Consider the following 9,838-nt stretch of genomic DNA (forward strand, 5'->3'; position numbering starts at 1 on the left):
TGCTTTTGCCTGTCATTGGGGGACTTGTAGATGGGTCTTTCTGGTTCAGCCCTGCCCATGTTGTCCCAGCCAACCCCATATGTGGGGCTAAGCATGGAGCTCAGACCACTGTGCATTTCACAGATCAGCCAATTGCATGAGGCATTAGAGAGTTTCTCTGAGTAAACATGCATCAAGTATACGCACATCTGCATTAGCAACAGTTATTATCTGTGCCACCTACTAGCCTGAACATTGAACAGTGAATACTCTTGCAACTTATATAGACCTTTTCCCACTGAAAGCACACAGAACCAAAGTCAAAGACATTATGCATTACAGACACCTCCCCAAGGGGTGTGTGTGACCAGGATGGCATGGGGGTGAGGAACAGGTGATTCCTGGCCAAACAAGAGTAAATATGAAAAATAAAAAGAAAAAAATTATCCTGATGAGAAACAATCAAAGAAAAACTCCAAAAGTATATTTAGAAAAGAGTGTTACAGCACTCCCAAAGAATCATAGTAACTCTCCAGCAGTGAATTTTAACCACAGTGAAATATTTGAAATACCAGATAATTCAAAATATTGATTTTAAAGCTCAATGAGAGGCCAGGCGTGATGTTGCACACCCGTAATCTCAGGTACTCAGGAGGCTGAGGCAGGAGAATTGCTTGAACCGAGAAGGTGGAGGTTGCAGTGAGCCAAGATTGTGCCATTGCACTCCAGCCTGGGTGACAGAGTATAACCCTGTCTCAATAAATAAATACATAAATTAATAAAGCTCAATGAGATCCAAGAGAAAGCTAAAAACTGACACAAAGAAATCATGAAAACAACTTAGGGTGTGTTCATCAAAGGAATTACTAAATACAGCTGAAATATTTAACAATAGGGTAGACCAAGTAGGAGTACAAATTTCAGAGCTGGAAGACAGGTCTTTCAAATTAACCTAGTCAAACAAAAGTTAAGAGAAAAGAATTTTTAACAATGAACAAAGCCTCAGAAAATAAGATTATGTGAAGTATTGAATCCTATGACTTTTAGATATTATAGAAGGAGAAGAAAAAGTAAAAATTATGGAAAACCTAATTAAAAGAATAATTCACAAAAACTCAGGCTTTGGGACAGATTTTGACATATGACTATAAGACGCCCAGAGAATTCCTGGAAGATAAATTCCAAGAAGAACCTCACCAAGCCATTTAGTCATGAGACTATTCAACATAAATATGAAGGAAAAAATCTTAAGGGTGGCGAGAGAGAAACTTCAATCTTTTATAAAGGAAATCCCATTAGATTAACAGCAGGCTACTGAGCAGAAAACCTACAAGCCAGAAAGAAATTTTTATGTTCCTTAATGAAATATATAATACCCGATCAAGAATTTTATATTCTGTGAAACTAACCTTCATAAATGAAAGAGAAATAAAGTCTTTCCCAGACAAACAAATACTTAGGAGTTTATCACCAATAGAAAAGGCCTACAAGGAATTATCAAAGAAGTTCTAAACATGGAAACAAAAGAATGATACTCACCATCATAAAAAGATAAGTAAGTACAAAGCTCACAGATCCTTTAAACACTCCAAAACAGATCCCATTGACATATCAAAACAACTAGCTAACACTATGACAGGAACAAAACCTCACGTATCTGTATTAACCTTGAATGTAAATAGCCTAAGTGCTCCACTTAAAAGATAAAGTGTCAAGTTTGATGGAGAAAGCAAGACCCAACCATCTCCTGCCTACAAAAGACCTACATTGAGAGCTACAGACAGCTACAGACTCATAGTGAAGAAACGGGAAAATATAAATCCCTCAAATGGAAAGCAAAAGCAGAAAGGAGTATCAGATAAAACAGATTTGTTAAACCAACAACAGTAAAAGCAAGAGCAACAAAAATAAGGGCATTATATAACATTGAAGGAGAAATGACAGAGAAGTGTCACTCCCTACTCATATCTACTACCCAATGACTATTCCTTATTTCTTTCTCTTCCTTTCTCATCCATCCACTGAAAGTAACTTATCCCCTTAGTTTCTGGTTTATACTTTCTATATTTCTTCTGCATATATGACAGATATGTGTACATTTTTTCATTCACTTCCTCCTTATATGAAAGGTAGCATACTATACATCCGTTCATTTAACAGCATATTCTTCAAATTACTTCAAATTTGTTATTAGAGATCTTTCTTTCTCATTGTTTATGGATATAAAGTACTCCATTGTGTGGAAGTATTATAATTCATCCAACTATTCTCTTGTAAATGAACGTTTGAGTGGTTTTAATATACAGTTACACAAATACTGCTGTACTGTGTATCTTTGTCATCATGTATTTCCTTATCATTGAGATACAAGTTTACCATAAAATTTTACCAGCACAATTTTTAGATCAGAGGACAAATGCCAATGTAGTTTTAGTCCCAGTTTTTTCTCCAGCACTGTTTTACCAATGTGCATTTCTATTTTCACTATCAACATAGGAAAGTTTCTGTTTGCTAAGAGCCCTACCAGAGACTATGCTTCTATATATTTTAATTTTTTAAGTCCAATAGGTAAAATCTGTTTAATTTGTATGTCATTTTTTTATATTTAAAAATGTTTACAGAGACTCAGTCTCATTCTGTCAGTCATGATCAAGTGCTGTGGCACCATAATAACTCATTGTAAGCTCAAAACTCCTGAACTCAAACCATCCTCCTGCCTCAACCTCCAGAGGAGCTTCAACTAAAGACATGTGCTATGCTGGTTAGTTTTTAAATATTTTTTGTAGAGATAGGGTCTTACAATGTTGCACAGGCTGGTCTCAAACTCCTGGTCACAAGCAATTCTCCCACCTCCACCTCCCTCCCAACATGCTGGTGTTACAGGTGTGAGCCACCCACACCTGGTTCTAATTTGCACTCTATAAATCATATTTTTGAATTTTTTTTATTTTTTTGAGATGGAGTCTCGTTCTGTCACCCAGGCTGGAGTGCAATGGCATGATCTCAGCTCACTGCAACCTCCACCTCCTGGGTTCAAGAAATTTTTTTGCCTCAGCCTCCTGAGTAGCAGGATTACAGCCACCTGCCACCACACTCAGCTAATTTTTGTATTTTTAATAGAGACAGGGTTTCACCGTCTTGGCCAGGCTAGTCTTGAACTCCTGACCTCACGATCCACCCACTTCCGCCTCCCAAAGTGCTGGGATTACAGGCATGAGCTGCCGCGCCCAGACTCAATTTTTAAAAATTTGTTCAGTGACTCTCTTGATACCTTACTTTATTAATTTTCTGTTTGCCCAACTTTCACTTTTTTTTCCCACCAGGTTTTTGTCCTTACCCTCTTAACATGTGAGTTCTTTACAAATTAGCTATCCTAGTGCTGGTTTACGGTGATACATGTTATGAATATTATTTCCCATTTTGTCAGTGGTTTCTTGATTTGTGTATAGTGCTGTTTTCCTGTACAAACTTATTATTTAAGGTAGTCAAATTTATCAATTCTTAGTTTTATTTCTTCTGGATTTTGACTTGTTCTAACTAGGTTTGTCAAAAACAGTTTTGACAAGATTAATGGACATTAATCTGTTTTCTCTAACATTTATATGTTTTACTTTTTTTTTTTTTTTTGAGATGGAGTCTCATTCTGACACCTAGGCTGGAGGGCAGTGATGCAATCCCGGCTCACTGCAACTTCCCCCTCCCAGGTTCAAGCTATTCTCCTGCCTCAGCCTCCCTAGTAGCTGGGATTACAGATGCATGGCACCATGATCAGCTAATTTTTGTACTTTTAGTAGAGACTGGGTGTCACTACAGTGGCCAGGCTGGTTTCCAACTCCTGGCTGCCCGCCTCGGCTTCCCAAAGTGCTGGGATTACAGGCATCAGCCACTGCGCCCGACGCCGTTTTACTTTATATTTTAATTCCAAGTTTGTTTGGAGTTTATTCTTATGTTTAGTCTGAGATATGAACGTAATTTTATCATTTTCCAAATGGTTCCCTTGTTGTACAAGAACTGTTCATCTACTTTTAACCCAAGTCTTATATTTTCATATGTACTTTAGTCTATTTGGGTTTATAATTTTTCTTATTTTAAAATTTTTATAGATTTAGGGCATACAAGTACAGTTTTGTTACATAAACATATTAGATATAATAACGTTTGGGCTTTTAGTGTACCCATCATCTAAATAGTATACATTGTATACAGTAACTTCTCATCCCTTACTTCCCTCCCACTTTCTTACCTTTCTGATTTTCCTATGCCAATCATTGCACACTCTATGTCCAAGTGTATACATTATTTAGTTCCCACTTATAAGTAAAAATGTAGTATTTGACTTTGTGTTTCTCAGTATTTCACTTAACAGGCTTCAGTTCCATCTGCACTACTGCAAAACATATTTCAATCTTTTTTTATGGGTCAGCATTTTTCCATAGCATGTTAGTACTTTTTAATTTTATTTATTTATTTATTTATTTTTTGAGACGGAGTCTCACTCTATCTCCCAGGCTGGAGTGCGGTGGCACGATCTCCGCTCACTGCAACCTCCGCCTCCCGGGTTCACGCCATTCTCCTCCCTCAGCCTCCTGAGTAGCTGGGACTACAGGCACCCGCCACTACACCCAGCTAATTTTTTTGTAGTTTTAGTAGAGATGGGGTTTCACCGTGCTAACCAGGACGGTCTGGATCTCCTGAACCTCGTGATCCGCCCTTCTGAGCCTCCCAAAGTGCTGGGATTACAGGCGAGAGCCACCACACCCAGCCTGTTTGTACATTTTTTAATTCAGTCATCCACTGATGAACACTTAGTTGGGCTTCACATCTTTGCTATTGTGAATGGTGCTGTAATAAGCATACAAGTGCAGTATCTTTTTGATATACTTATTTATATTCCTTTGGGTGGATATCCAGTAATAGAATGGCTGGATCAAACTTTAGTTTTATTTTTAGCTGTCTGAGATATTGCCATATGGTTTTCTATAGAGGTTGTAAAAATGTACATTCCCACTAAGAGTATATAAGCATTCTCTTTTCTTCAAATTCTCACCAACATTTGTTATTCTTTGACTTTTTAATAATATCCATTCGGACTGGTGGAAGACAGTGTGTCTGGACTTGGTGGGTTATTGGTGTCACTGACTTCAAGAAAGAAGCCGCGGACCCTCACGGTGAGTGTTACAGTTCTTAAAGATGGCGTGTCTGGAGTTTTTTCCTTCAGATGTTCAGATGTGTCTGGAGTCAGGAGTGAATCTGCAGACCTTCCCTGTGAGTGTTACAGCTCTTAAAGGCAGGCCTCTGGAGTTGTTCATTCTTCCTGGTGGGTTGGTGGTCTTGCTGGCTTCAGGAGTGAAGCTGCAGACCTTCTCCATGAGTGTTACAGCTCTTAAAGGTAGTGTGGACCCAAAGAAAGAGCAACAGCAGGATTTATAGCAAAGAGTGAAATAACAATGTCTCCACAATGCATAACGGCAGGAGACCCACGCTGGTCGCCACTGGGCGGCTCTGGCAGCCTGCTTTTATTCCCTTATTTGGCCCCATCCACATCCTGCTGATTGGGCCATTGTACAGAGAGCTGATTGGTCTGTTTTACAGAGAACTGACTGGTCCGTTTTGACAGAGTGCTGATTGCTGTGTTTACAATCCCTGAGCTAGACCCAGAGTGCTAGGCAGAGTAGTTTTCCAAGTCCCCACTAGGTTAGCCGGATACAGAGTATTGATTTGTGTATTTACAAACCCTGAGCTAGACACAGTGCTGACTGGTGCATTTAACTAGACATAAAAGTTAACTAGACATAAACGTTCTCCAAGTCCCCGCTAGACTCAGGAGCCCAGCTGGCTTCACCTAGTGGATCCCGCAGCTGCAGCTGCAGGCCAAGCTGCGGGCTAATACTGATGCGCGCCTCCACTCCTCAGCCCTCCGGTGTGGTAGATGGGACCCGATGCCAGGGAGCAGGGGGCTGTTCCGTCTGGGCGGCTTGGGCTACAGAGCAGCCCACCTTGGGGGTGAAGGGGAGGGGCGGGGGGGCCTGCCGCTTGGGGAGGCGGCTGAGGCCTGGCGAGAATTTGAGCACAATGCATGCGGACCAGCAGTGCGGGGAAGGCTGCACAACCTCACTACCCTGGGCCAGCAGTGTGAGCCAGCCACTCAGGGTGCCAGGCCCCTGGAGCCCATGCCCCCCACCTCCGGAACTCGTGCTGGCCTGTAAGCGCCCTGGGTATCCCGGTTCCGCCCTTACCTCTCCCTCCACACGTCCCCAGCAAGCAGAGGGAGCTAGCTCTGGCCTGCGGCAGCCCAGAATGGGGCTCCCACAGTACAGTGGCAGGCTGAAGTGCTCCTCAAGCACCGCAAGAGTGGATGCTGAGGCCAGGAGGCGCCCCCAGTGAGGGCTGCTGGCACACTGTAACCTCTCAATAGTATCTTGTTGTGATTTTAATTTGTATTTCCCTGATGCTTCATGACATACAGCATTTTCACATTCTTCCTGGCCATTTGTATGTTTTCTTTTAAACACTAGCTGTTCATCTTCTTTTCCCAATTTTTAGCGGGGTTACATTTTTTTCTTTTTCAATAGTTTAAGTTCCTTGTGGATTACGGATATTAGGCCATTGTCTTCAAATATTTTCTACCATGGTGTAAACTGTTCACTCCATTAGCCTTTACTTTCCAGAAATTTTTAGTTTAATTCTCGTTTATTTTGTTTTTGTTGAACTTCCTTTTGAGTTCTTAGTCATAAATTATTTGCCTGGGCCAAAGCTTCTGGGTTGTCTTCAAGAAGTTAATAGGCCAGTTGCAATGGCTCAAGCCTGTAATCCTGGCTCTTTGGGAGGCTAAGGTGGGTGGATCAACTGAAGTCAGGAGTTTGAGAGCAGCCTGGCCAGCATGGTGAGATCCCATCTCTACTAAAAATACAAAAATTAACTGGGCATGATGGTGCATGCCAATAATCACAGCTACTCTGTAAGCTGAGGCACAAGAATTGTTTGAACCCAGGAGGTGGCATTTGGAGTGAGCCAAGATTGCACCACTGTACTCCAGCCTGGGTGACAGAGAGAGAACCAAAAAAATACACTTTTAAAATAGTTTTTGGCTTTACATTTAAATTCTGTATTCATGTGCATGATGTGCAGATTTGTTACATATGTAATCATGTGCCATAGTGATTTGCTGCACCTATCAACCCATCACCTAGGTATTTAGCCTAGCATACATTAGCTATTTTTCCTGATGCTCTCCTTCCCTGACACTCCACCCACCAACGGACCCCAGTGTGTTCCCCTCCCTTTGTCTATAGGTTCACATTGTTCAACTCCCACTTATAAGTGAGAACTTGCAGTGTTTGGCTTTCTGTTCCTTTGTTAGTTTGCTGAGGATAATGGTGTCCAGCTCCATCCATGTCCCTGCAAAGGACATGACCTAATTCCTATTTATGGCTGCATTGTATTCTATGGTATATATATACTACATTTTCTTCAATCTATTATTGATGGGCATTTCTGTTGATTCCATCTTTTTGCTATTGTGAATAGTGCTGCAATGGACATACAAATGCATGTGTCTTAATAATAGAATGATTTATATTTTTGGGGGTATATATCCAGCAATGGGATTGCTGTGTCAAAAGGTACTTCTGCTTCTAGGTCTCTGCAGAATTGCCGCACTGTCTTACACAATGGTTGAACTAGTTTACATTCCTACCAACAGTGTAAAAATATTCCTATTTCTCTGCAGCCTTGCCAGCATCTATAGTTTCCTGGAGACGACAGGATCCTGTATCTAGAAAACCCCATCATCTCAGCCCAAAATCTTTTGAAGCTGATAAGCAACTTCAGCAACATCTCAGGATACAAAATCAATGTGCAAAAAAATCATAAGCAGTCCTTTATACCAGCAGCAGGGAAGCAGAGAGCCAAATAATGAATGAGCTCCCATTCACAATTGCTACAAAGAGAATAAAATACCAAGGAATACAGCTAACTAGAGAATTGAAGGTCCTCTTCAAGGAGAACTAGAAACCACTCTTCAAGGAAATCACAGAGGACAGAAACAATGGAGAAACTTTGCATGCTTGAGGATAAGAAGAACAAATATTGTAAAAATGGCCATACTTCTCAAAGTAATGTATGGATTCAGTGCTATTCCCATTAAACTACCATTGACATTCTTCAGAGAATTAGAAAAAAAATCTTTTAAAATGCATATGGAAGCCAAAAAGAGCCTATATAGTTAAGACAATCCTTAGCAGAAATAAAAAAGCTGGAGATATCATGCTACCCACGTTCCAACTACATTACAAGGATACAGTAAGCAAAACAGCATGGTACTGGTACAAAAACGGACACATACTCCAGTGGAACAGAATAGAGAATTCAGAAATAAGACTGCACATCTACAACCATCTAATATTTGGCAAACCTGACAAAAACAAGCAACGGGGAAAGGGTTCTCTGTTACTAAATGGTGCTGGGAGAACTGGCTAGCCATATGCACAAAACTGATATATTTAAGTTTTAATCCATTGTGAATTAGCTTTTGTATGTAGTGAGAGATATGGTTCTAGGTTCATTCTTCTGCACTTGGCTATTCTGTTTTCTTAGCACCGTTTATGGAATAGGGTGTTCTTTCCCAATTGCATATATTTGTCAACTTGAATATTAGTAGCTGTATATATGTGGTTCTATTTCTGGATCCTCAATTCACTGCCATTGATCCATATGTCTATTTTTTATAACAGTGTCATGCTATTTCTGTTGCTATAACCTTGTAGTATAAGTGTGTGTGTGCACACACATACACATGTATATACACACACAAATATGTATGTATATAAATATTGTATATATGTGTGTAATAAATATATATTTTATATATGTATATATTTTTTGAGATAGGGTCTAGCTCTGTTACCCAGGTTAGAGTGCACTGGTGCATTCTCAGCTCACTGCCGACTTTGCCTCCCAGGCTCAAGCCATCCTCCCACCTCACCTCCCAAGTGGCTGGGACCACAGACATGCACAACCATGCCCAGCTCATTTTTGTATTTTTTTTTTCCTAGAAATGAGGTCTCACGTTTTGCCCAGGTTGGTCTTGAACTGCTGAGCTCAAGTGATCTGCCCATCTCAGCCTTCCAAAGCACTGGAATTACAGGTATGATCCACTGCATCCAGAAACCTTGTAGCATAATTTGACATCTGGTAATGTGCTGCCTCCAGTTTTGTTCTTTTTGCTTAGAACTGTGTTAGCTATTTGACTGTCATTTTGTTTTTGTTTTGTTTTGTTGTTTGGTGCATGTGAACTTTAGAATTGTTTTCTCTGTACCTGCCTTGGTATTTTGGTGGGAATTTCACTGAATCTATTGATTGTTTTGGCAATATGGTCGTTTTAACAATGTTGATTCTTTAAATCAGTTAACATGAAATGCTTTTCCATTCGTTTGTGTCAACTATAAATTCTTTCCCTCTAGGTTTTGTAGTTCTCCTTGCAGAGATCTTTCACTCCTTGAATAATGTACTTACAGGCATTTTTTGTTGTTGTTATAGCTATTGTAAATGGGACTGACATTGATTTGGAGCTCAGCTGTTACTGTTGAATTGTTTCTAGTTTTATTTCACTGTTGTCAGCAAAAATACTATGAGTCCTACTTCTATGAATGTGTTGCAACTTGTTTTGCAGCCTAAGATATGGTCTATTCTGGAGAATGCTTTGTTTCCTAATGGAAAGAACATACATTTAGCTACTGTTGGGTGAACTGTAAATGCCAGTTATGCCTATTTGGTCTAATGTGTAGTTTTACTCCAATATGTAATTTTTGATTTCCTGTCAGGATCATTTGCTCTTTACTGAGAGTGGGGACATTATAGT

The sequence above is a fragment of the Macaca thibetana genome, chromosome Y, assembly GCF_024542745.1.
Source record: "Macaca thibetana thibetana isolate TM-01 chromosome Y, ASM2454274v1, whole genome shotgun sequence".
Classification (NCBI taxonomy): domain Eukaryota; kingdom Metazoa; phylum Chordata; class Mammalia; order Primates; family Cercopithecidae; genus Macaca; species Macaca thibetana.